The sequence below is a fragment of the Carettochelys insculpta genome, chromosome 10 (assembly GCF_033958435.1).
Source record: "Carettochelys insculpta isolate YL-2023 chromosome 10, ASM3395843v1, whole genome shotgun sequence".
Taxonomy (NCBI): Eukaryota; Metazoa; Chordata; order Testudines; family Carettochelyidae; genus Carettochelys; species Carettochelys insculpta.
In genome coordinates, this window is record NC_134146.1 from 49,658,408 (window position 1) to 49,686,224 (window position 27,817).

At 46.0% G+C, this 27,817-nt stretch overlaps 1 protein-coding gene across 29 annotated transcripts in view; it reads left to right on the top strand.

Annotated features, from left to right (window-relative positions):
* Positions 1-27,817, top strand: part of LPP (LIM domain containing preferred translocation partner in lipoma) — a 456,239-nt gene that overhangs the window by 124,538 nt on the left and 303,884 nt on the right. For 4 of the 29 annotated variants that reach the window (XM_075004762.1, XM_075004766.1, XM_075004770.1 and 1 more), the window contains one exon: positions 13,978-14,042. The exons of the other annotated variants lie outside the window; for them this stretch is intronic. The gene's annotated coding sequence lies outside the window, so the exon portion shown is untranslated. The remainder of the gene's footprint in view (positions 1-13,977; positions 14,043-27,817) is intronic. 29 annotated transcript variants of the gene reach the window in all.

Below are 27,817 nucleotides of genomic sequence, written 5' to 3' on the forward strand. Positions count from 1 at the left end.
CCGGAGGAATTTGGCCATGACAAGCCTGTGCTTGTCATGATCTGGCACCCTTGCATTTAAAGAAGGCATTCCTGTGAGGTACCAGCCTTGAGTTTATTTTATGAACAAAATATTTTCAGATCTCCCTTCGGCTTATAGTGTAGACTTTTTACATTTGATTAGATCCATATCCCCATAGTAGAGTGGTTCTCCATCACCAGTCTGTAGATTACTGCTGGTATCTGATGCTTTTGTGACTATTATTCTCAATTCCTTCTTCACTCTGCCAGTTATGTTGGTATGTACCTCTGCTTCAGTTACATGCACTGTGATGAGCGGCGGAACCTGGCTTGATTTGACTTCTGGTCACAGAGATGCAAGAGTAATCCAAGTTCCATTGGGACTTAGACCACATGCAGCAGGAGCTAAGGGTCTTGCTAATGCAGCTATGGCTGCTTTTGGGTAAATTAGAAGAATTGGAACTGCCTGCCACAGTCCACAGCAGCGTGGTGCAGAACAGCCATGAAAAGAATGTTGGCACGTCTGCTGAGGATACGTTCTGATGCTGAAGGAGCTCAGGAATGCATTGCTGGACATTTTTATGTCCTGAAACCCTCTTTGATTTACTGAACAGAGATAACCATTATCTCTCTGTTTTTGGGGCCATGCCTCAAATGCCGATGTTGAGCAGCAGGGTGGGAAAAACAGTTACTAAATAGCTGTTTAAAAACAAAGCCCTAACTAAGGTACCTTAACAGTTTTATGGGAATCTCTGGTGAAGTGACAGCAGTGCTGTGCACTTAGTAAAAACGAACAGTTCTGACTCCAGAAATATCAGGTAAAAAAGGAGCAACAGCATCCTTTGATCTCGATGAAATGAAGCCATTTGTGTCAAGGCAAAGGAGCCGTACTGGTGAATCATCTCAAGAGAACATGAAGTTTGGTGGAACAGAAGCTGTGGTTGTCCCAATCCATAGTTGGGAGAGCTTATTGGCTCAGATCACAATTTTCAAAACTGAAAGGCAAACGTTAGCCTTCATGTTTTGGCATTTGTGTGATTTTTAAAAGTGCTGGGTGTGCATCTCCACTTGCTGAAGTCGAGGGGAGCTGTGATGTACTCTTTGTTATCAGAATTAATCAGGTTCTTAAATATGAATTTTGGAGCCTAGTTTTAGGCTCCTAGTTTTTGAAATCTCAACTTCAGTTAAGACAACAAGGTGCCGTTTTCAAAAAAGTGGTTTCATTTTCAAAAGAGACTCAGACCCAATTTTTTTGAAAGTCCTTGTGTTGCTCCTTAAAGTTGTCTCGGTGTTGCAGCGCTTGACTTCGGAGCCAAAGTCTCTCACTGCTCTCACTGAAACTTAGAAGCCTACATGCCTAATTGCTTTAGAAAATGAGACTTGAAAATTTCGTTTTTGCCTAGGTGCTTTAATGTCTGAGGTTACTGTGATACTGGCAAACCAAGCACCAGGTCATGCCAAGGCCCCGTGTCTCAACCGAACACTAACAAACATGGTTGGAATGAGGCAGGTTCACCTGTGTTAAAAGGGGCATTAGACTTACAAAAATGTTCTTTGTGTTTAGATCTGGTGGAGTGTTTGTGAGTTGCTGCATGCGTTAATGTCTCACTTAGCAGGAGTGGGAGTGAGCAACTTCTTAACATTGGCCCTCACTTTCCAGCTCTGTGATTAGCAGGGTGCCTCCCTCCCCCCAGCCTGTCTAATGTAATCCAAGCTGAAGAAATTTTGGTTATGCTCATGTAAAAAAACCAAAACACTTCTCTCGTGTGTAAGAAAATAAGTATGTAGAAGGTGCAGCGTTGTTATGTGGTATATAAATGTGAATCCACAGACATAAAAACAATAACAGATTTCAATGTTTTTAATGAGGTGGATGAGTCTGAGACTCAGCAGGAGATTGTGCCGTGCCCCCTTCTGAGATTTCATGGCCTCCCTCAAGGGGCCCCGCACCCCTGATGCACAGTATGCATCTCCTGTGGTGTAAGGTGGTAATCAGTGTTCCCTGTAAGCTGAAGTCTTGGGCGGCCACCCAGGAGAAATTCAGGTGCCACCCAGCTGATTAGCAGGGTGCCCACAGCTGCCCATAGCCGGAAGCATGTATTCCTGTTGTCAGTGTACATCTGCATGTGCTTTGGTGCACATAACAAAATTTATTCTGCCTTTGGATGGAAGAAATTTAGAGGACACGCTACTAGCAATATTAGTGGTTGTATTGCAAGCCTCAGGTGCTGTAGAAATCGCCAGACATGAGCGAGAGATTAGTTTGCATGAAAAGCTGGGCTACAGCGAAATGTGTCATGTACAGGCCGACAGAGAAGTCTCCTCAATGGCGGAGGAATTGTTGTGGAGCATCAGAGAGGAGACAAGACTTTGCTCTCCCCGCTGCCCCCACAAAGAAAGGGAAACTTGCAAATCCATTCCTCCCATCAGCTGAGCTGGCAGTTCAAAGGAGGGTGGGGGGGGGAAGAGAATAAAAATCCCTGACAAAAATCTTTGCTGCTTTGACTGTGGAGGGGAAGATGTCTAGGCACTAGTGAGGGGATCTCCACTGCTGAGCCTGAGTTAGTGCTAAACGACACATACAGCTTGCTACTTGTGCAGGCTAATGGTAGGTGTGTGTTTACCTGCTGTAACCCTGTAGACATCTCTTCTCTCTGTTTCTTGGTTAATACAGTTTAAATTGTTATTATCGGATTGGTTGTAAGAGCAGTCTTTGGTGTGAGATCTAAGCTGGGGTAGGAGATTGGTCCTCTTTGGGAGTAGGAGTAATCTGAATATTGCTGTGATGTTGGTGTAAGGGACCATCCATCACAAAGGCAAGTGTGCCTGGAGTGGAGCGCCCAAAGGGCCTGTGTGTGACTCTATGATTAGGCTGTTACAGTGACGGAGGAGTTGACACCTGACACTTGGTGGGTGAAATCAAAGTATAGAACTCAGGCAGTTTGGGTTTTGTGCCCTGTCTCACACGTCTGCCCTGAGGTTAGTACTTGTGCCTCTGACCCACTGCAGGACGGCTGGCCAGTTACGTCCCGCGTAGGTCCTTCCGCTCTCTCTTTGGTGCTAGCCTGGCTGGTGTGCTCACTGTCCCATGGCCAGGCGGCTTTTGGAAGTTAGCCGTGACTTTTGGGAAATGGAGAGTTGTTTTACGCTGCCAGACAGCTTCTCTGCAGCGCTGGGGTCTGACAACGTGTTTGTGTGGACAAAAGGTCCAGCTGGAGTTAAAAAAAAACAAAACAAAACAAATTTTGATGGCAAGTTTGCAAGCTCTGAAATTTGCTCGAAAAACAATGGGGGAGATTATAGAATTTTTTTTTTTCAGTGAACATTCTCCAACCATGTCTCATTAAGCGGGTGTGGGTTTTATTTATTTATTTATTTATTTATGTATCTGTTTTATTTATTTTTGGCTTGGCTCCATTATGGGTGCTATTCAAGATCATAGCTTCTGATTTATGGCAATGTTTGACACTGGATGCACAGAAATTCTGCCTGCGTACATGATGAAGGCTGTGCAGGGCATGCCACTGGAGGGAATGCGAGCTTTCGCGCACAACGTCAAAATTGTTTCAGAGTAGCTGGAAACCTGATCGCTAATTAATACAGACACTGATCAGATTAACATCAAGTGTCTTCCGTTGCTTTCTGGACCCAGATGAAACTTGTGCATTTTCTCAGCCAGAGAAGCTTTATGTTGGGTAAGTAGGATGAGCAAGAATCGATCCTGGGTGCCTGGATGAGATTTTGGGGTGGCGGCACTGAGGCCTATTGGTAATTATGTAAGTTTTTAGGTCATTGAGACTATACGTAAAGGAAATAAAACCAGAAACCTCCTAGCTGAGACCTTGTGGTGGAGTCAGCATTTTGGGGTCATTGCTCAAAAGAGCAGTGTTTCCAACACTTACCCACCCACCTGCCACCCACAGCTGAACTTTCAGCACTGCCAGTGGTATCTGGAGGCCTGCGTGTGGAGAGCAGAATCATCTGACCTTTGCCAGATCTTCTGTGGGCAAGTAAACGCAGGTGGTTTGTACCCTGTAAATCTGCCTGTGTGGGTGGGCTCCGTGGCATTTATGGGGCTAAAAAATTGGTTCCTCCTCCTCCTCCCTCCCCCTGCAGTCTCTTCTTAGCTGGAGGCATCCCCCAGCCCCAGGTGTTGAAGTGTTGGAACATCATTGCCAAGCACTTGCAGATTGCTGACACAGGAGCAGCTGCAGTTTGTGAACTGGTTGATCTGAGGAGGTCAATGTACAGAACAGCTGGGCTGGGGGCGCACTAGGCTTCCAAGACATTGGCATGTACAGTGAGTGTTGTAGACCTTTAGGACTGCAAGGCTCACCAGTGCTCGGGTTTAGGCAGGAGAGAGCTTGTTGAGTTCCGGATTTAATCCTGCAGCCTTGAGATTCCCACTGGCTGTGTTGAATGACACTGAGATCCCAAATAATAAGCAGACCTTGTTTACTCACGAAAGCGCATGACCTCATAAATGTGTTAGCCTGCAAGGCGCTGCAGTACCGCTTGTTATTTGTGAAGCTTCAGACTAACGTGGGTATCCCTATGAGACTGAGATTCCGTGAAGGGGACATGATCTTCCTAGTGGGACAGGTATCAGAGAGAGAGCCCTGTTAGTCTGTATCTGATGAAGTGGGTCTTTGCCCATAAAAGTTTATGCTCCAAAATATCTGTTCGTCTATAAGGTGCCACAGGACTTCTTGTTGTTGTAGTGGGACAGGTGGACCTTTCAGGCTCCGGGATTGTTTGCACTCCTTCAACAATGCCTAGTGGATGCAAACAACACCAACGCCTAGAAGTGCAGAGGCAAAAGCCTGGTGGCTCTTGTTCATCTACTTGGTTACTAAACGGAAGGCAATACATCAACAAGAAGATACAGGGCTGCTATTCCAGCATACCGGTCGATACCTAGGCTGTGGTGCTTGCTCTCCTGTTAAAGCGCTGCAAGATGTATTTTTCAGACCTGAACCCGGAGAAGATCTGCAAGGCCAAGAAGGAGAAAGCAAAGAGGAGAATGAGTATGTGTAGACAGCATCATTATTGTGGGGCATGATGCTTCCATATGTGACCTTTTCTGACTGTGCTTCAGTCATTAATGCAGGGTGAACCTCTCTAGTCCTGCATTCTCTTGTCTGGTAACATCCACAATTTTGCATGATTTCAGTTAGCTGGAAGTTTCCTGTGGTCCTCTAAAGTTTGTTTCCAGCCACGAGTCCTGGCTTTTGGTGTTCTGCGCTGTCATTTAGCTGTATTTTAACCCTAAATGTCTTCTAAGAGCTCCCTAAGCAGTGCAAGTGTTGGTTATGTGCTAGACCAGAGGTCTGCATCCTGCAGCTCCGGAGCTTCATGCAGATCTTCAAGGACTTCTTTGTGGCTCCTAATATTATAATTGCAAAGTAAAAAAAACAAAACAAATAAACAAACAGAAACCCTCATGATGATTTTTGATAAATGGTGAATGTCTAAAAGCCCCCAAATGAACAACTCATATCTATATAGCAAACGAGAAGTGATCCCGAAACAAAGGATAACTCCACCTAGCGTCCACCAGGGAGAGAGAAGGTTTGTGAGTGAAAGTCAGGAAGACAATGGTACAAACACACACGTAAAGTGTGAGGAAACAGAACATGGAAAAAGTTTGTGAACATTCTGCAGTTAACATGTATCACATTACAAATCATGGGGTGTGCGCTGGTCTTAAAATAGAGGTTACGAAAAGTACGGCTTGATGTTATTTATTGAGGATCATCTCTTATTCACACGCATTGCGGCTCTTGAATTATTGAGTATTTTACTGAATTGGAAAAAATGGTGTTCCTTGCTGTTTTGGTTGCTGACCCTTGTGCTGGACAATACTGACCTCTCGTGGTCCAGCAAAGTGTCTCGTTTGGCTCTGGCCAGGTCATGAGCGTGGTGGATTAGAGAGGCTCAACCTGTACTTTGAATGGTCCTGATTATTGTAGCCTAACGAGCCTCACAGTCTTTATCCGTGCAGCACTCCTGAGAGGTAGGGCAATGCTATAACTAAGGTTATGTCTACAATGCAAAAAATCCAGCCTGCTCACCCACTCACAAAAATATGGCAGTGAGGCTCAGACCGTGGGGCAGCACATAGTATCGGCGATGTTCTCGCATGCTCTGGCTCTGAAACCTGGAAAGGGAGATGGATTATTTTTTCCAGTGTAGAAGTACCCAGAGTGATTTTTCCATCATCTGGGCTCCCAGGTCCAAGAATGACCCTGGCCCTTGAGGTTTCTAAGTCCTTGCTTGCCAAAAACCCTGACTAGGATGATTCTGTTGGGATTGGTCCTGCTTTGAGCAGTAGGTAGGATTTGATGACCTCCTGAGATTTCTTCCAACCGTATGGTTCCATGACTGGAAGACAGGAGCTATGAGAGAAGATGGGGGCAGGGAAGGACCCAACCTGGATTTGTTTAGTCTGGAGGGGAGAACACTAGGGGGACATAAGTTTTTATATGCATCAAAGGTCGCTCTAGTGAGGGAGAAAAATTGCTCTTAATCTCTAAGGGTCAAACAAGAAGCAAGGGTCTTAAATTGCAGTAAGTCAGGGTTAGGTTGGATTTTAGTAAAAATTTCCTAACTGTCAGGATAATTAAGCACTGGCATAAATTGCTTAAGAAGGTAATGGAATCCCCATCATTTGAGATTTCTCAGAGCAAGTTAGTCTTACACCTCTCAGGTCTGGTCTTGATAATACCTAATCCTGCCCTGAGTGCAGGGGACTGGACTAGCTCAGAGGCTCTCAGCCTTTCCAGACTACTGTACCCCTTTCATGAGCCTGATTTGTCATGTGTAAACTACTTGCTTACGAAATCAGGCAGAAAAACACAAATGTGTCACAGTGCACTGCTACTGAAAAATTGCTGACTTTCACATTTTTGCCATATAGTCAGAAATCTGTTGAAACATAAATGTTGTTTTTAAATTTCAAGGTACATTATGCAGTGGAACCAAATCATAGTATGAAATTTTACTTTGTTCTGATGTCACGAGTGCTTTTTCTGGAACCTGTTGTAAAACTAGGCGAATAGTTAGATGAGTGGATGTGCTCCATGGGACACCTCTCTGTGCCCAGCCCCCACCCCCAAGGGTCACATAGCCGCTCGGGGTCCCTGCCAGTCCCATGCATCTCATTCTGTGATTATTTTATCTGTCACTTCCATGGACACCCGCAAGGTGGAGAGAGCCTCTGGTTTCTACCATTGTAGAATGAAGCTTTTGGCCACCAGACGGGAAGCACAAGCTGTGTGAGGATGGAGCCAAAGCCAGCTTCCCTGGCACCCAACGTCTGGGAAGATTTAGCCCACAATGTCTGTTGTGTCTGAGATCTTAAAGTCTCTCGCATTTTCCCTCAAGTTTAGTTTTTCAGCAGAGGTTGTCACAGTAACAAGATCATCTCCCATCTGTGCCTCATGTGGCAACACACGCTTTGCTAAAGCGATTTTTTATTATGGGTTTCAGCCAGCAGTAACCATGGTGATTAGACTTATCACACAGCATTTTTCTTCCAAGTCAGTTTGAAATGCTGACAATTAAATAGATACAGTGCGCTTTCGAGAGCCATCAGTCTCTTTGTTGTCTTGACGACCGGGAGTATATTTAGAAATGTAACAAGTACGCGGCGTTCAATTGGACTTTTGCTAAGATGTAGTTTTGTAGATTGAGAATTGAATACGTGGCTTGTCGGTCCCACTGCTCCCGGTGCTTTTTTTTTTTTTTTTTTGTGCTTTTGCTGGGCTCCCTGACCAAACCCTGTGGCGCAGAGTTGGAAAGGGCCTCCTCTGATTCAGTGGATGGGGGACAAGCTGCACCTCATCCAGATGCTGGGACGGAGCTAGCAGATGCGGTGCAGAGGCGGTACGCTGCAATGAGTCAGGAGATCTGGGGCAGGGGTCCTGTTAATTTTCTCCATCCATGGGCAGAATAAATTTTATGTGCGCTCAGGCATGTACAGATGTGCACCACCAATGGAAACCCACACTGCCAGCTGTGGGTGCTCTGCTGCTATTCAGCTGGGTGGTACTTGAATCTCTCCTGGACGGCTGCCTAAGCGCTCAGCTTACAGGGAAAAATGATCTGGGCTCTGTTCCCAGTTCTGCTGGGTGACCGTGACCAAATAACTTCCCCTCCCTTTGCTTCAGTTTCCTTTGTCTTAACTATGCGCTTAGCAAGATACCTGTCCTGAAGCGCTTCTTAGTGAGTCTTTACAGACCCATCTCACTTGAGACCTCTAGGCAGTGCTGTGATACAAACTGATAACATGTACAGGCTCTGTCAGTGTGGTGGGGTCTGGGGCAGGACTAGATATGGGTGAGTATCTGGTGCAATACACCTCTGTAGCTCATTTTGTCTCCCCACACTTTACACAGAGCAAAGTTGCAGCAACAGCACGGATGGTTGTTGCCTCTGGCGTGCCCAAATGGCTTCAGAGCGCTCTGCTGCTCTGTGTTGAGTCCAGCCAGCTTACTTCAGGGCACAAACTCTGCCCTGAGCTCAGGTGGCTGCACTCACGATTTCTGTGCTCTAAAGATGACCATAGTTTGAGGAAGTGTGACCAGAGCATGGATCTTGTCAAGACAAAATGTGCGTGTAGGTGAGCCAGGCTTGAACCTAGCATCTTCAGCACTGTGCAAAGATCTCTACAGTTCTAGCTCTCAGGGCAACTCCATTAGCAGCAAGCTGTTCATTGTAGTAATGATGATAATTTGTCTTATCCCCTTTCCGTCTGATTGACGCTAAGTTCACACACTCTTCTCTGTTGACCGCAGGTCAGATTAGCACGTTGAGCAAAACAGTGGAAGCTTTCTCCATTGTGCGCCCAGCAAAGGGAATGGTGTTCTCTGTGCTTGTGAGTGTGTGTGTTCTCACATGCATTGGGGAGTGTGTGTCCCAGTACGAGGCTGAGATCTGTATGGACTAAAGGGACTCAGAGTTCCATAGAACATAAGGGGATGCAAATGGACGTAACTACTAGCATTGTGCCCCGCTTGACATTATTGCAGGCCTTACCCTCATTACAGCAGATGAATTGCTGTGAAACAAAGGCCTTTGTACAGAGGTCTGCAATGCATTCAGTATCTGAAAATACCCCCTTCTTCGCTCAGGGATTTCCAGGTACACCCTCTTTATTCCAGGCCAAAAAAAAAATGCAAGCAAAATGAACCCAAAGAGTCCAATTAATTTGCTTGCCGTCATCGAGTATGTCAAATGGTCCGTGTGTTGATGATACTCCTGGTAAATGCTGGTAGGCAAGGAAGTTAAAATCAGACTAGAAGATGGCACAAGTACTAAAAGCCTGCTATTTTATTGACTGAAATCAGACTGCTCGCGGATGTAAAGGGGAGTTTGTGCTGGCCATGGCTGGCCTTTTCCAAGGCTTTCTCTCGCAAGGTGCACACACAAGTCAATGAGTGCTGATTGGCACATTTTAATTTTCTTGTTCACCAGCCCCAGGATACCATGGGAGGGGCTTCATATGGGGAGAGAGGACCTAGATATGCACATTTGAATGATCTGACACAACATGTGTTTGCAGTATAACATGCCTAGAATATTTCACGTTGCTTATGTGGAGCAGGCTGGTTAGAAAGGAGACAGCCCTCTGCACGATCAAATGTGTTCTTTGGGGATAAAGGGTGAGTTTGTGGTCAAGGTGCTGGATTTGAACTCAAGACCAGGGTTTCCTGTAAGCTGAGTGCTTGGGCAACCACCCAGGAGAGATTCAGGTACTGCCCAGCTAATTAGCAGAGAACTTACGGTAGGCAGTTTGTGTTTCTGCCGGTGGTGCGCAGCCACAGATGCCTTGGTGCATACAACACAATTTATTCCATCCACAGATCAAGACTGGGGGTCATTTGCTTGCTCCACTGCAGACTGTGCGAAGTCCCTTAACCTTCCCGTAAAGTGGGCCTCCCTGCCTCTCATGGTGGCATGTTCAGCATCAGCCTGTTGTGTTTGTGAAGTTGTGCAGATGATACGGTAGTGGGGAGCATAAAAGTGTGTTGGCGAGAGACCAACATATAAACTTTATCCCGTGGTTATTGAGAAAAATGGGCGAAAGACGTACCCGAGAGCAGTAAGTGTACATAGCCATTTAATGAGGCGTATGGGAGGAGAGGATGGATAAAGTAGATATTTTTCCAGGTTACTTGTCTGACGACTACATCTCTTATTAGCTTTTGTGTGTATCCAGCTTTGCCAGAGAGGTTTCCCTAATCCCTCTCAAATGTTATTTCTCCATAGCTGTATGGCTAAGCATGTAGCATAGCCTCGGTTGCATGGGGGTGAAGTCAGCTAATTTAAAATGACTTTTCCGTGTCTAAGACCCATGCTCTTCTGATGCTAATAATTGTTCGTTACCCATGCCCTGTCATTTCCTGACTTTCTGTATTTTGCAAGAGTGAGTGTTTGTTTTAATCTTGGCTTAGTGGCCCAAGACTAATCAAATTCTGGCTTTACCTCATTTGCCCCTTCAGCTTGATTCACATGCAGAATTCTTCATTTTTCTTGTCTTTAAAATTGTTCTGTGCATTTGCTGTATGCTGTTAAACAAGTGCCCTGGTCCACTCTACAAGTGGTTGCATTTTTCCAAAGGACAAATGCCTCCTGACCCATAATCTATAAAGTGTGCAAAGATCCTACTGAATGAATCATATTGTATAAAATATATGTAAAAGGTTTGTAGTAAGCTGAATTTGGCTTCCTTTTCTGATCTGATTTGTCTGCCTTATCTTGGATTTTAAACACATCTTTTTGCCCTAGTAGCTAAGCGCCTTTTTCTTCCCCGGTCCCTTTTTCTGCATCCTCTGCTCATTCTCAACCCAAAACTGTGTTTGGCAAACCATACCTCCAACCTCCCAAAAGAGCTACAGTGAACTCTTTCATATCCGGCAACCCTGGGATTGGTAGGTTGTTGGATGTGAAAATGCGCCGGTTAATAGAGGTCAGCCAGGAGAGTGAAGGACAAGAGGATCCTTAGACAGGCTGTAGGAAAGCCAGCAGCTCGAGGACTGAGAAGCCGGTGGCGGCTGGGGGAATGTGCCGGCAGCTCCAGTGGCAGCTGGGGAGAGCAGGCTGACAGCCCTGGGGCTGGGAAGTCAGCTGAGGGTCGAGGGAGTGCACCAGCAGCTCCAGGACCCTGGAGAACACACCAGCAGCTCCGGTGCCAGGAAGTCAGCTGGGGGCAGGAGGAGCACTCTAATAGATGTGGGGCTGGAAAGCCGTCCGGGACCTGGGGAATTGAGCTAGCAGCTCCGGAGCATGGGGGAGCACACTGGCAGATCCAGAGCCTGGAGAACAGCTGGTGTTCAGGGAAACATGCTGGCAGTTCTGGGGCCTGGGACCCTGCTGAGGAAACAGTGGCAGTGATGGCCAGGAATGACTTTCGGTCAGTTTTACTCTCGACAAGCGGCACGTTTGTGCCAATTTTCTGAGAGTTCCGGCTGAAAGAACACCGGATACAAGAGAGTTTACCGTACTATTATCTTCTTGCCCTAGCAAATGCAACTCACTTATATTGTTCGTGTTCACTTTGCTGCCCACGCCATACTGCAGGACTCTGTCTTCTGTCTGTTCATAAATATAAAGCTAAAAGCGCAACTGCGCACCCACACAAATCTGGTGAAATGTTAACGTGTGCTTTCAAGGGTTTAAATCTATTGTATTTTATTAAAATACAGCCACAACACACAGAGGTCAGTGAATCTTCAAGACTGGTGTAAATAAATTATCCAAACTGATACGGCAAAGGCTGTGGTCTTTGTGGGAGGTGGGGTGCGGGCCAAGTTATAATATTGGCAGGCTAGATCCTCAGTTGGTCTACATCAGCCTCGCTTCATCAATTTCAGTGGCACCATATCAGCTGACTCCAGCTGAGACTTAGGCCAGCGCATTCAGATGCAGATGTGAACTTGTGCAGAGTTCAGCATTGTTTTGATTTGGTCCAGTGCGTAAAGGATGCCACTGATGAGGCTCAGAACAAGATCCAAGCTCTGCGATGTTCTAGGATCTGAGCTTTCAGTTTGGGTCACTTTTCTTTTTACAAGCCCCTCTGAAAGACTGCCTTGATTAGGAATAAAAAGGAGAGTGCACTTTATCCTCTGAATCTTTCTGGAGACAGACAGGCTGAGGGAATGGGCAGATGGATTTGTATAATTTGCTGTCGATGTCAGTGGATTTTTTTCCTAACTCTGTTGGCTATTCATGGTTAAATTTCAGATCTGAAGCTTTCGCTTTGCTTTCACTTTCCAGCCGAGGCAATGCAAAGCTACTGATGCAGAGCAATACGCTTGTAACCCTGTGAGAACTTTCTCCAAAACCAGATGTATATAGTACAGCGCATATGAGACGTGGCCTGGTGTTCACTAGTCCTGCTGTGTGCGATATAAATGATTCATCGTGCATTCATTTTTGGTCACATTAGGGGTATTAGTTTCGAGCAGTCTCAATATGTAAGCAAGCACGAGCCTTTGAAGTCTCCAGTCTGCATCATACATCATATGTTGAGCAGAAAATACATCAGGCACAGGAAAGGCCTCTGGATTCACCCCCATAAAAACACAAAACAACCAACCTGCAAACAAATGTTGCCACCTCTGCGTTTGCTAAGTGAATCGGTTTCTCTGTTGTTACTTGATCTGAGTTTGTATTGTCTTAAAAATTTTACTGGATGGGATTTTGCTTACAAGACAGAGCCTGAGCAAAGTTTTCTCCATGCACTGTGTTCTTCAACCCCACTAATTTGCAACCAGTTACTACTTTGGTTGTCTTTTCTCCTCTACTGGCGATGAATCTCATTTTTGGTGCCACATTTGGCCATTCCAATCTGGGGGTTTCTTCTAAGCAAAGACGTGTACCTGTTGTCTAGTGGTTCTATGTAATGTGAGCAAACGCTGTCATCTCATCTTAGTTCCCTTCATTTCTGGCTCAAGGACAGTGAGGAGAGATGCCGGCAATGAGGTGTCTACTTTTGGCTTTGTAGGGGATTGAACCCAGATCTTAAATTAGGAAAGGCAATAGAGGCGTGCATCAATCCATGTTAAAATGGTGTTGTGCTCTACCGGAGCTGTGTTAGATTTCAGTCACATTTGGCAATATCACATGGGTTTCCAGATGTCCACTTATTCTGGCACATTCACCAGTGTCCTGGTGAGTGAGAGAGTTTGGAGAAATGAAATGCTGTTGTTGCATTTATGCAAAACCTTTCCCCAGTATCAAGTTGTTCTGCAGAAAAAGGTAAAATGAAACATTCACACCAGGGTAACCTGCAAAACAGGGAAGGCACAAGACAGAGCTTGGTATGGAGGACTATCAACAGGCTACCAGCATCCGACCGCTGGTTGAAAAATGGTTACGTTTGTGGTAACTTAATCTGCCATGTTTGGTGGCTGTTCAGAGGCCTGTGTAGAAAAAATGTGATCTCAGTTTTAATCCTTGTTTATGTCTCTGCGGCAAATGTACCACCACACTTGGTGTTAGCTGGTGGTTTTAGAAGGGAAGCTAAGGGATAGATGGAGAAGCAACAGCTATTTCATCTTCTCCCCTTCTCCCACGTCACGCGCAGGAAGAGGGGGTGTGCTAAGTGCCATGGACAAAAGGCTGCCTGTTTGGGCGTTAGAGAGGAATCTCTCATCCAAGTCCCTGTCTTTTGCCACCTGTAAATCGATTTAAAACAAATAGCTTCTCTCTCAAATAAACCTCAGCATATTCTAGCATCAGGCCAGATTTAATCTCTTCAGAGGGAAGTTGAAAGGCCCTTATGTGGAGGGAAAAAGGGACAGATGGATAGCGGACTTGTAGTAAGGGAAAAGACTTCCTCGTGATCGTCAGAGAAGGTCTGAGGGCTCCCTTTTTTCCCCGCGAAGAGAGGTATCCAGCTTGATCTATGGCACTTACTAGGTTCAAGGGTTTGATTCTAATCCGGAAACATCTTTGTTTGCTTTGCCCACAGAGACCCGTCAGCGTTCCCTAGAAGTACGTCCTGTCCTGAGTTAGGAGGCAGTCTCCTGATCTCAGGTGAGAGGGAATGGGCTCCCTGTGCTTAGCAAACTGCTCCTTTTAAGATTTCTGGGAGTCTGGGACCAGATTTGCTATCTGTTTTTGTCATCCCAGCACTATCCATACTGTATCAAGATTGGCTTAAATCTCACAAAAAGTCAGAAGAGGGTGTCTTGAGAGTAAGAAGGAACTTGAACACGTGTTGGGCTGCTGAGCTAGTTGTTTCATTCTTCAGGATCGCACGTTCTTTGAACGTGCCTGATGGTTTTGAGCAGAAACCCAAAGCTTGGCCTGAGACACAATTCTGAACCTTCAGCCACTTAGTGTGCACCTCACTTCTGTCCCATTCGGTTGTAGTGATGGGGTTCTTTCGGGTAAGAAGATTAGCAAGGGAGTGTTGTCAAGCAAGATCCATTCTCACTCCCTAACCAATCATGACAGAATCCTGGGGGGCACAAAAGAGAGGTTAGACATCTTTTAGAGCAGTGGTTTCCAACCTTTTCACTAGTGCAGACTCTCAATTACCCCCCCAACTGTTCGTGGGCCCCCACTCACCCCCAATTCTAGCTGCTACATACACTTCATTAAATGAAGAAGGAAGCCTCGATGTAGATTTTCGGACAGCGATTAATAACATTATTGGAAGAGATTTAATTTAAAAATAATAATAGATTGTAACTTGGCAATTTATTTAAAACTTCTTTTCTATGGTCTTTTTTATTTTTTCACGGACCCCCTCACTGACCCCCAGATGTCCGCAGACCCCCGCTGGGGAACCACTGCTCTAGAGTCATGGTAACTAGCATAGAAAGGCATGGGTAAGTCATGGAAGCGTTGGGAATGAGGGAATATAGATTTGTGGTGGATAGCTGTGGAACAGTGATTTCTATCCTACTATAAGCAGGAGCTGTTTGCCACTGGTAGGTGATGAAAAAGGAGGCAGAGTGTGGCCATGGCAGTTTCGCTCCCAGTAAGTTTTCCCCAAGAGGGAGGAAATGTTTAATGGTGACAGGCAGGAGCATGGGGGCTCTTTTACCTGGCAATCATGAAGCACATTCAACATCAGTCTGTGTTTTGCGTGTCTGAGTGAGGCCAGAGCTCTAACACCTATAGCTTCCATTGCAAAGAGCAAGCGACATACGTGTCATAGGGCATACATGAATGGCTTGTACTGGGAAGGAAGACTCCCCATCTTGCCTCTCCCAGGCCCACCTGCAGCAAGAACACGATTACTGTGGTGCATTTAGGACATTGTGTTTGCCTTCTTCTGTAGGATCAGCGGCTGGCTATGGTGCAATGGTGGTAGCAGAGTAGACAACCCCATAGAGCTATTCTGGCCGGTTGTTGGACTCGATGGCCAGTGGTCTGAGCCAGTGTAGCTACTTCTGTGTTGCTTTGCAGTTCAGTGGCAGAAGAGCGGTGGTCCTGCTGTGTTGCTTCATACCATGTGAGAACTGAATCACATTCCAGCTCTGAATGTTTCAGGAAGTGCGGTATATGGGCTGGAACTCCTTGTGAGGCTGGATATCCAGGTTGGGATGTATCCAGGAACAAGTTTGTTGATCTCTCCAGCTGTTGCCACAGGCAGCGTCGTGGGATGGCAGGAGGTTGCATTGCAGGCTCAGAAAAACGTGCCTGGAAGTCCCATCAGGATTTCAAAGTAGCAGCCAGCGTGTGAGGTTTCCTTTCCTCCGTCCTGTTATTGTGACTGAGCCAGGTTTTATCCTGGTCTTTCTCTTGAGCAACGTGCATTTCTCCTTCTACTCTTGTCCTTCCTCCCACTTCTTTTCTTTTTCTTTTGCCCAGTCAACTGTGGTGGGTTGGAGGTGAGTTTTCAGCATCCTGTTTCCTGTGACCAATGGAAGTTGTTAAGAAATGGTGAGAGAGAATTATAGGGTTGGAAGAGCCCTCAGGAGGTCAGGTAGAACAGCAAGGGTTAATAAACAGAGGGTGGGCAATGACTCATAAATCTCAGGGGAATTTGGTTGAAGGCCTTCTCTTTCCAGCTGCTGAATTACTGAAGATTAATGACAGTACTCTCATTAGCATCACTGTCAATCTGCCATGCTTTTCCGGTGACATCTAACCAACTGTCCGAATTAAACATCTGCCAATACCAAACCTATATTTAATTTAATATCTCTCTTTTATAGAGGTGGGGTAACTTCCTGCCTCTCGATGATATCCTCCCTTTGCAGTATTCACCTGCCCCCTCCTCTGCGCTGTTGTTATTGAGAGTCGGGCAGGAAAGGTTTTTGCAAAGAAATAAAAAGACAATGCTCATCCCTATCTTGACTCCTCGGGTGGACATGTAAGCGTGCACAGTTCTTATGACGCAAAAGTACATTGTGAATTTGATCCCACTGCTGTCTCCAACAAATTGTCCATGACTGTCTGCCCTGTGGCAAGCATTTCTTCCCTCTTGACCATTTGTTCAGTATTGTTCTGGAGGAAAATTGGGCTCTTACCTATTGCATCGAGCCGGTAATTGGGCCCTGCATCAGCTTAGATCATTGTAAGAAAACTAGCCTTGCTGAGAACATATTCAGTCAGACCTAGCATGGGCAGGCTTTATTGGGTAGATACGCTGTCAAAGTGTAGGCTGATCCTGTGCGTAGCCCTTGCAGGCATGTATGGTATTGTAGGTGAACTCTGCTTTGATTTCCCCCCAGCCCCCTTACTCTGGAGTTCAAGTCCAGGCAGGCTTCAGGTATAAATGAGCGTCCGTTCTGTAGAGGGGCTCATTTATGTAACAGACAAGACCAACAAGTATGAACAAAACATCTTTGCCAGTGTCCCAGCTGGAGGACTCACCCCCAGTCTACTTGCAGCACCTGAATCCGGTGCATGCCTCCGTCCTGGAGGTTCATCAGGGATTCTTTCAGATCAAGTCCCTGACCCTGGGACCGGTTCTCCTGACAGAACCGGGAGTCCATGGAGAGCCTTCCATTGCAGTTCTTCCCCACAGCAGTGCATGGCAGCTGTCCAATCACGGTTTTCTGGCACTGCCAGGGAGGCTTTGGAAGAGACCAGGCCCTCCTGGGTGTCTGCCAACTCCAGCTGTCTTGCCACCCATCTACCATCTTCAGGATGACCCCCTAGACTCCAGCTGGCTTCGGGAAGAGAGCTGTGTGCAGCTGCATTGTATTTAGGCTCCTGCTTGGGACTGGAAGGAGTCTCTCTCCTCAGGAGCTGTCTCTGTCCATGGGAGTGTCTCTCCTCACTGAACAGGGGAACCTGTAAGGGAGCCATTTTGCGAAGGAAAGCTGGCTTTGTTCTGGGCTGTGGAATAACAGCAGCAATACATAGTTAGCCCCAATAGTAGGTGGCAAGTAACTGTCTCAAAAAGGCATGTTGCATTTGGCCCTAGAAATCTGCAATTCACCACAAGACTTACATGGCTTCAAGGTGTGACCAGAAATGGACCAAAGCTGTAGTTCTCTGGACTAGCTGCTTCCCTCCAGCATCATCTGTATCCAAATGGCTCTGCTTGACAACTGCATTTCCCTGAGCAAAGATCCCATAGAAATGCATAGGTCTTAACAGTGGCAGACCTGGACATGCATGTTATGATCCTGCCAGTTACCATTATCACTTTATTGACATTAACTGCTCCAGCTGGCTCATTAATGGATAATTAATAAATGAGCACTTGGACCCAGTAGAGGTCCTCCTATAAAAGGGATCCCTGTAATGGGATTAGTCACCCAGGCTACGTCTACACGTGCACCCAACTTCGAAATAGCTTATTTCGATGTTGCGACATCGAAATAGGCTATTTCGATGAATAACGTCTACACGTCCTCCAGGGCTGGCAACGTCGATGTTCAACTTCGACGTTGCTTAGCCCAACATCGAAATAGGCACAGCGAGGGAACGTCTACACGCCAAAGTAGCACACATCGAAATAAGGGAGCCAGGCACAGCTGCAGACAGGGTCACGGGGCGGACTCAACAGCAAGTCGCTCCCTTAAAGGGCCCCTCCCAGACACACTTTCATTAAACAGTGCAAGATACACAGAGCCAACAACTAGTTGCAGACCCTGTATATGCAGCACGGACCCCCAGCTGCAGCAGCAGCAGCCAGAAGCCCTGGGCTAAGGGCTGCTGCCCACGGTGACCACAGAGCCCCGCAAGGGCTGGAGAGAGAGTATCTCTCAACCCCCCAGCTGATGGCCGCCATGGAGGACCCCGCTATTTCGATGTTGCGGGACGCGGATCGTCTACACGTCCCTACTTCGATGTTGAACGTCGAAGTAGGGCGCTATTCCCATCCGCTCATGGGGTTAGCGACTTCGACGTCTCGCCGCCTAACGTCGATTTCAACTTCGAAATAGCGCCCAACACGTGTAGACGTGACGGGCGCTATTTCGAAGTTACTGCCGCTACTTCGAAGTAGCGTGCACGTGTAGACGCAGCCCCAGTGGCTCACTCGGTGTGTGTGTAGTACTGGTAGGTAAAAAAAAAAAGACGGTTGCAATGTTAATCACTGGTCCAAATTAAGGTTGCCTGTGCAACCTTCATTCTGTGTCTTTATCCACCAATGGTCATTAATTACCTGGTCCTCTGTTATTTTTCCCTAGGTCTCCTGCAGTTGTTCAGTGAACAGTACTGTGTAAATGCACAAATATGTGTATGTGCATTTGGGTGTGTTTTATGGATATGTCAATAGTGACTCCGTAGTGAAAATGTCATGAGATTCACACTTCCAGCAGCTTTCACATCCTTGTTTCACACTTGGATGAATGAATTTAGTCTCCAAATATGCTGAAGTGATGTATACCAATTCTTACAACATTTCCTTCATGCTGATGGCCGGAGGGCGGATGGCTGGGAGATCAGGGCCAGGAGGCAGTGTGGGCTGAGGGGCTGGAAGATATGGGCTGGGTGGTGGAGCAGGGGGCTGGGGGACAGGGTTTGACAGGTCTGGGAGGTGGAGCAGGGGATTGGCCCTGGAGATGGTGCTGGCCGAGGCTGGTGGTGGCCCTGGGCATACATGGCATAGAGCAGTTCTAAATTTGGAATGCTGTTGGTGCCCAAAATTTAGTGGTGCCCCATGCAGCCGCGTATGCCTGAATACGGCAATGCAGACCCACCTCTGTGTACATTCGTTGGTTGCTGTGAAGGCAGTGCAGAAGTAAGGGTGGCAACCCCCTTAGAACAGGTTTGTGACTTCCTCTCCCTGCTGTTCCCTTTTGAGTCAGGGACTCCATGGTGTTACAATGCCATGAAATTTGAGATGTAAACGTGAAAAACTGGAATGATGCATTTTCCAACCCCCTAGCAGTCGACTTGGCTCGGGTGGAATGTGGATTTGGTAGGGGCCTGGTTATTTCCGTTGTATCCTAGTAATGTGGATTCTTTATGTATTTCCTGGGCACTTGATAGTAGGCACATGCCCTACTAAATATCCTGCAATGTACTGACGTTTGGATGGGCGTATTTGGTCATGGTGATTTCATCAGTGAATGAGAGGAGAAAGTCTTTTGAGGGTGGGCAAACCCCCTGCAATTGAGTGGCTTTATTTGTTGTTTGGAACATGACTCTTGTGAAACCCAGAATGATCAATCACTCCCAACTAACTAAATGTTTTTGTTTTCCTTTAAAAAAGCATATGGGAGCTACAGGCAAACCATATGGGCATTTTTAGGAAAACATATTGGTGAATGGACAAAATTCAGTGGTGCCAATATGTTTTAGATGTCTGGCTAGACCAGTGTTCTGCTTGTTGGCATGCTAATCCTTCTACAAGATTTCCGGAGGTAGCATATGATGAGTGGTGTGTAACTGCTCATGCAGCAACATAGCCAGTTATAGTGAACCCATGTTTAAATAACATTGTGATCCCTATTCTGCGTATACTGCAGCCATGCTGCTTCTGAGTGCAAGCTGCAGTCCAAACGTAAGGGTCCTGTTTGTGAGTGTGAGTCTCATGGCTTCGGTACATTGCACAGAGAACCCAGTTTTTAGTGAGAGATAAGCAATAGCCCTCTATCGTTTTAATCCTGGCACTAGGAAAAAGTTCAGAAAAAGGCAACAAAAATGCTGAGGAGTTTACATCAGCTGCCATACAAGGCAAGATTAAAAAGACTGGGGCTTTTCAGCTTCGAAAAGAGGAAAGAAACTAAGTGGGGATATGTCAGAGGTCTATAAAATCATGCTTGGTGTGGAAAAAGTAAAGAAGAAAGTTATTTACCTGTTCCCAGAACACAAGAATTGGGGGCCACCAAGTGAAATTAATGTGTAGCAGGTTTAAAATAAAAAAGGAAGTGTTTCTTCACACTTCACACAGTGGGCGTGTGGAACTTCTTGCCAGAGGATGTTGTGATGACCAGGACTTTAAGAGGGTTCAAACAAGGAGCTAGACAAATTCATGGAGGATAGGTCCATCAATGGCTGATAGCCAGGATGGGTAGGAATGGTATCCCTAGTCTCTGTTTGTTAGAAGCTAGGAATGGGTGTCAGGGGTGATTGCCTGTTCAGTTTGTTCCCTTGTGACACACAGCATTGGCCAATGTCAGAAGACAGGATACTGGGCTAGATGGGTCTTTGGTCTGACCTATTCTGACCATTCTTAGGTTTATGCCGAGATGGATGTTTTATAGTGCTAGGTGCCGTCTGTACAGTAAAAGATAGCTGCTGTCTTGTAGGGCTCACAGTTTCATTAGACAAGACGGAGAGAAGCATGTTCATTACTCTTAATTTTGCAGTTGAGGAGCTGAGGATCAGTGGGAGTAAGTCTGTGACAGAGGTGGAAATTGTATTCTGATCTTCTGAGTGCCAATCCAGTACCTGCGCCTCGTCCTTTTCTTTCCCTGCCCCAAACGATTCTGGGTGATCTGTTATAAATTTGTTGTGTTATTTATTTTAGCTGCTGTGTATCCTGGAGGCGCTTCCTGCTTCAATAGGCCAGCAGTATTGTTCACATCTTTTTGTGCTGTACTTCTCAGTCTCACTGGGAGCTCAGGCAAAAGAAGTAGGCTCTTCACAGAAACCTCCCCTGAGCTCTGCTTTAACACCTTCAAATGTAAAGAGGAAAAAAAGTGATTCCTAAATGTTAGCGCTCAAAAAATACATTCTGCTCCTTGTCACAATATTTAACGCAAAGTGCTATTTACAGTAATGAATCAAAATGTCAGTTTTAAAAATACAAAGTGTCAGAGTGTTCCTACTTTGCAGAAAAGTTTGATATGACAGTTTGCTAATCATATGACTGTTACATCAAATGTGGCTCCCAGCGCTTTTACTCAAACAGGGTCCCCCACCCGCTTCCCTGCTCATTTCTGGTACAGCTATCTGACTGAATACACTCTCATTGGAAGCTTGTAACATCCGAGGGCTAAGTTCAGTTATTATTGCAATGCATTCATAAACTGGGTGCAGCTAAGCAGCTAATTAATTGTTGTGCATACGCAGAGTACATTCCCATAATTTTATTTTAAAGAGTCCTGTAAACGGTGGGCTCAGTTCTCCATTGCCCTGCTGCAGTTTGTGTGCATGAATGGAAAGTGAAGGCAAGATGCTAACTCAGAATGGCTATACATGACACCCGCTTTGCTCTGGTGTCCAGGAGTCATGGGGGATAATGAGAATATATTTTTAGCTGCTGGAGGAGGTGAAGAGAATGGGGAAAAGGCTGTTTGAGAGCAGGGGTGAGCAGCCCCCCAGCACAGGTGCCACAAGTGGCACACGAGCCGATTTTCATCAGCACGTGAGGCGGGAGCCCAGCTGCACTCCTCCTCCCCCAGGCAGCCGGGAGCTTGCTCAAAGCCAGCCCGCCCTTGGATTAACAAAAGACCAGCTAACGCTACCTACCACCAACTAAACGGTAAAGCTCAGCGTCTTTATTTATTTATTAGTGAAGCTGTTGTAGGTAGGACTTTTAGTGACTTTAGAAAGCATCACCGGCACACTCGGACTGTACATAGAGGTCAAAAGGTCAAATTTCGGCACTCCGCCTTGGAACGGTTGCTGACCCCTGATCTAGAGGGCAGGAATCAGAGAGAAGTATGCTGTCCACTTCAGCGATGGGCAACCTCGCCTAGTGACTGGGCTGCATGAGCGGCCCTCCTTCATCTCGTGGGCCACAAGATTGTCGTAACCAAGGTGGCCTCTTTGGATAGGGCAGTTCTGCCAACTGTGCTTGTGTACCTAGACTTTGCAGTGTGTGCCTGTTGAACCATAGCAGGGCTTTGATTGGATGCAAGGGAGCACACCGCTCTCGCAGTCAATATTGCACGCGGTCGGCATGCACCTCACTGCACATGTCCTGGCTTTCCGTGCGTCAGTTCAGTCCTGTTAGCAGGGGAAAAAACTCTGCGTGGGCGGAACCCAGTGGAATCTGACAACCTGGGCATGGGCGACAGGAAAGAAAATGTCGTGTGGGCCACATGTGGAACCCTGGTGAGCCTCATGTGGTCCTTGGGCCACGGGTTGCACGCCAATGGGCTGGTTATGGTGAGATTGCGTGAAGGGCTAGAGAGGAGGCCGGTGCTGGAAGCGTGGTTACCAGAGAAAGATGACCCTCATAAGCAAGTCTGGAGCGTGTGGAGGCTTTTAAAAGCGCTGTAAAGCAGTTTGGAGCTGCAGACTGAAATGAAAGAGGTGGCCTGGGTATCGGATGAGAAGAGAGATGGGACTGCATTCCTTGTGTGTGGGGAGTGGCGTTCTGTAGGCTTGGGAGCTGGGGTTTGGGGATGACATCCTGCAGATAACAGCATTGATAGCAAAGTAGAAGTCAAGGCCTGTGTGAGGATTTCAGCCGCTAAAGTGGAGTCAGAGTGGCAGCAGACCTGGCTCTGTTGCAGGGACATTTAGAAGGCATAGATGAATGGCTGATAAATAGCCGATGGTGTTGGCCAGCAGGCTGCAGGCAGCCAGTTCTTGTGGCAAATTTGCTCATGAAAATTCTGCATCCTGTGTTGTCATTTTTAAAATTATATTTCTGTCAACTCATTAAGAGTTGTGTTGTTCCTGGTGTTACTCATTCCACACAGGCAAACTGATTGTTGTTTAATTATAGTAGACAAACCACATTTCAATTGTTAGTGTGATGCTTTTTTTTCTTTTATCATTATTGTAATGGATGGAAAAGGAATTCTCAGCAGATGTGTGATTAGCAGGGCATGAAATTAAAAATGTTTGCTCATGAGCAAAAGGTTGTTTACTACCAAATTGCTCACTTGATAACTGAGTAATATGAAGGTTGGCCACAGGATTATCCAGCACAGATCCGGTTCAGATTTCCCTCCACTTCTTCTTGTGCCTGAGTCTTGACAGGAAGGTAACAACATTTAAAGGCTGCGCCAGATTTTCGAAAGAGTTTTGTGCCTACTCTGGAATTCAAAGTCTCTATGGAAACTTTTGATTTTTTTATTTAAAAAAGAAATAGAGGCAGCAGTACCTCATGAGAGCTGTAGTCTGGCACTTCATATTTATGTTCTCTGCTACTGCCAGTTTTCTCGGCTGACCTACATCTCCCATGATGCACTGTGGTCTGGGTGGCTTAGTAAGAGGGGAGACTACAGTGCGTTAGGGAAAATGTGGTCCCACATGGTAAGGTGGTCTACAGATAAGAATGGGGGCAATGAGGTACACGAAGTGCGACTCTCATGAGGCACATGATGGCAAGGCTGACTAAAGGGTCTTCAGTTTTGTATAGGAAATGTTCATTTCCCCTTGGAAAAGTCAAACGTTTCCATGGGAAATTGAGACAAAAACAATTGTAAAAATATTTTTGCTGAAATTATCATTAAGAGAACACAGCTTTATCCCATGACAACTTAGTTCTTGGTGGGAGTTGGTGGTGGATGATGTCCTTTGAAAATCTCGTTATAAATGTGAACAGAGTCTGGAGGAAGACCAACGAGAAGTCTTGTGGCAACTTATAGACTAAACAGATTTTTTTAGAGCGTAAGCTTTTGTGGGCAAAGACCCGCTTCGTCAGATATATGCCTATGAAAGCTTACGCTCCAAGGCTACGTCTACACGTGCACCCAACTTCGAAATAGCTTATTTCGATGAATAACGTCTACACATCCTCCAGGGCTGGCAACGTCGATGTTCAACTTCGACGTTGCTCAGCCCAACATCGAAATAGGTACAGCGAGGAAACGTCTACACGCCAAAGTAGCACACATCGAAATAAGGGAGCCAGGCACAGCTGCAGACAGGGTCACGGGGCGGACTCAACAGCAAGTCGCTCCCTTAAAGGGCCCCTCCCAGACACACTTTCATTAAACAGTGCAAGATACACAGAGCCAACAACTAGTTGCAGACCCTGTATATGCAGCACGGACCCCCAGCTGCAGCAGTAGCAGCCAGAAGCCCTGGGCTAAGGGCTGCTGCCCACGGTGACCACAGAGCCCCGCAAGGGCTGGAGAGAGAGTATCTCTCAACCCCCCAGCTGATGGCCGCCATGGAGGACCCCGCTATTTCGATGTTGCGGGACGCGGATCGTCTACACGTCCCTACTTCGATGTTGAACGTCGAAGTAGGGCGCTATTCCCATCCGCTCATGGGGTTAGCGACTTCGACGTCTCGCCGCCTAACGTCGATTTCAACTTCGAAATAGCGCCCAACACGTGTAGACGTGACGGGCGCTATTTCGAAGTTACTGCCGCTACTTCGAAGTAGCGTGCACGTGTAGACGCAGCCCAAAAAAATCTGTTAGTCTAGTAGGTGCCAGAGGACTTCTCATTGTTTTTGTGGATACAGATAATCTGATAGAAGAAACAAACCCTAAAACTCTTACCTTGGTGAGTTACTTTACCCATTTGTGTCGTCTGATGGAAGTAATGCTGGGTCACGCCTGGGACTGAATTCTATCGCCCTTGATGTTTTGAGCCTCAAACAGATCAAGTTCCGTTCATTTTAGTTTACTAAACATCTGGGGCTGAATTCAGGGGAGGCTGTACTTTGAAGTTTCTTCTTTTGTGCAAATCTTATTCAGCTGTATGTTTGCAGGGTCCAGGCCTAAGGCAGCAGCAGTACCTGTGATAAAGTTTGATCACTAAGCAGGGTGACGGGAGGTAGAGAATGTAGGTGGGAGATTAGAAACTGTTTTCTGTGCTGTGGGATCAGCGGAGGCTGAAAAGTCCTCCCAGAATTCCTTTATTACCCCTTGGAGGATTTTTGTTGTTCTCTGCTCCAGGAATTGCTGCTGTTGTGTGTTTCCGAAGACACAAAGCAAAGGCTGGATAGTTACCTACATAGCAATGATATTTGATGGTGGGGGCTTTTTGTTACTCTGTATGGTGGCCAGTGCAGAGGGGCTCCATTCTCAATTGGATGCTACCATGGTACAGGTAACAATTATCTTAGGCCATGAATGGAGTTTAGCTCCAAATCCATTGTGATGCTGAGGGCAGATCTATACTAGACCTGAAAGTCAATTTCAGATACGCAGTTCGAGTGACAGCAGTTGCGTAGCTAGAATTGACATATCGGAAATCAACTTATTTAAACAAAAAAGCAGTCAAGTAGCACTTTAAAGACTAACAAAATAATTTATTAGGTGAGCTTTCGTGGGACAGACCCCCTTCTTCAGACCATAGCCATACCAGAACAGACTCAATATTTAAGGAATAGAGAACCTTGTTTTGATAGTATATAGACTAGCATGGCTTTCTCTCTGTTACTAATCAACTTATTTAACTGTCTTCACTCAGAAAGTCAACAGGAGTGTTTCTTCCATCGACCTCTCTTGCTTCTTGCCATACAGAGGAGCACAGGGGTCGACTGCTGACCCCAGAGAGATTGATTTCATGCGTCTTTAGCAGCCGTGTGAAATCGAACTCCAGAAGATCAACCCTGATCGGGTTGATCTCTGCTGAAGTGTGGAAAAACCCTGACTCACTCTCACGCAGTTGAACTGATCCCGGAAGTCTGAGTGCCTCCGGTAAGGTGACAAGTCAAGATGCTGAGATTATTAGTGGATTTCTACTTAGCATCCTGCTTGTGGTTTGTAACCCAGTGACAAGATGGATGGGGGATCTGTAGGGAGTATAGTGAACTGATGGATGGGATGTCCAGATTTGCCATTGAAAAATCATGGATGATAAGAGAGATTTCAGGGGACTGGAAGAGGACAAATATTCTGCCAAACTCTTATAACGGGAGTAAAGACAAACGGGAGAATTACAGACCATTCAGTTTAACTTCAGTACCTGGACAGCTAATGGAGCAAGTAGTTAAACAATCAATTTGCAAACACCCAGAAGATAATACGGTGATAAGTAACAGCATGGATTTGTCAAGAACAAATAATGTCAAACCAACTTAACAGCTTTCTCATGGGGGACAGAATCAAAGGTTCACTATCACACTCCACTGTAGTGACCTGAAGAAAAAAAAGTTTAGTTTTTTTTATTGAGCAGCTGTAGTTGTAATTGACACTGCTTCTTTAACTCTGGTTTTTGCCTCTGTGTAGATTGTGGGCCCATACTCTTTGGGAAGAAAGGAAAGGGGAGCTAATGCAATCAGGACCGATTAACATTTTAAAACAATTCTTAACTGAGCAAAGCCATGAAATTATGCAAGTGAATTCTTCAGAGAACCAGCTTTGAATTGCCCAAGCAGCTGTAGGTCATAAAACCAAAGCGCTATCGTTCAGAGATACCAAAAAATGCCTTTGTGTATCAGCCAGGCCTCTGACGTGTTTCTTCTATATAAGGGTGTGGGCTTTAATCTTTGCTTAATTTTCTTCCAGAGCAATTTATGATGGTCTTAGTAGGAACTATGGCTCCCTACCACAATGTTAACTGTGAATCATGTGCCTTTGTCAGCTGGAATAACTTATTCTCTTGCCTTGTTGTTCTGCTTCTCTTGTATGCACGTCACAGTTTAGATTCCTTTTTGCCTGTGAATACCTTGTTCTTACACAGCACTTTACATCTGTTGATGCAGAAGTGGGTAAATATTACACTGATTTTAGAAATGGCACAGTGAGCTACAGAAAGTTTGCATAGGTTGCTCAGCCTGGCACAGCGAGCTTGGACTAGAACACAGATCTTCTGCCTTGCAGTTCTGTGCTGAAACCCAAGCACTTTGTCATTCTCCCAGAAGCACTTGTGCACCTTCCAGTTTTACTTATGTCACACGGGTCGTAAAAAGACAAGACAATTTTATCATGCTTGGATGGACTAAGCAGAATGTGTCAGATATGTAATGGTGAGAGTGGAGGTATGTGGCCAGGCTCTGAGAATTGTGTGCCTAACTCTGCTTTGTGTCTGTGAAAATCTCCCTTCCTATATGTTTTAAAAAACCACCTGGAGCTATGTCAGTTGGTGACAAATTATTGTATAATCCACCCCCAGACTATGCTGCAGTATTTTGGGGTTCATGAAGCTCTGTAAAGTTGTCATAGATGCTGGCATAGTCATTTACTGAAATGAAAATTACATAGCAGCTCTCAGTGCCATGTAAGAAAATTGACGTATGCTTTCAAAAAGCACAGTGTGATATGCAGCTTGAAGTTTCTTTAGCCTGACAAAGGCCTGACCATCTGCAAGTCTGGAGTTCCCTCCTATTTGAAAATGTTTTACTGCCTCAAATCTGCCAGCTTTATCGTTTTGCTCACTGTCTGATTTTTCTGTGTTGTTTTTTGCCTGCTCTGTAAATGTGACACTCTGACCACAAGAGCGGAACTAAGGCCTTGTTTGCACTTACTGGGAGATCCAGACAGTGGCAATCTATTTCCCAGGTGTCAGTTTAGCGGGTCTAGTGAAGACCTGTTAAATCAGCTGCTGATCATGCTGCCACTGACTCTGGTACTCCACCAGAGTGTGAAGAAT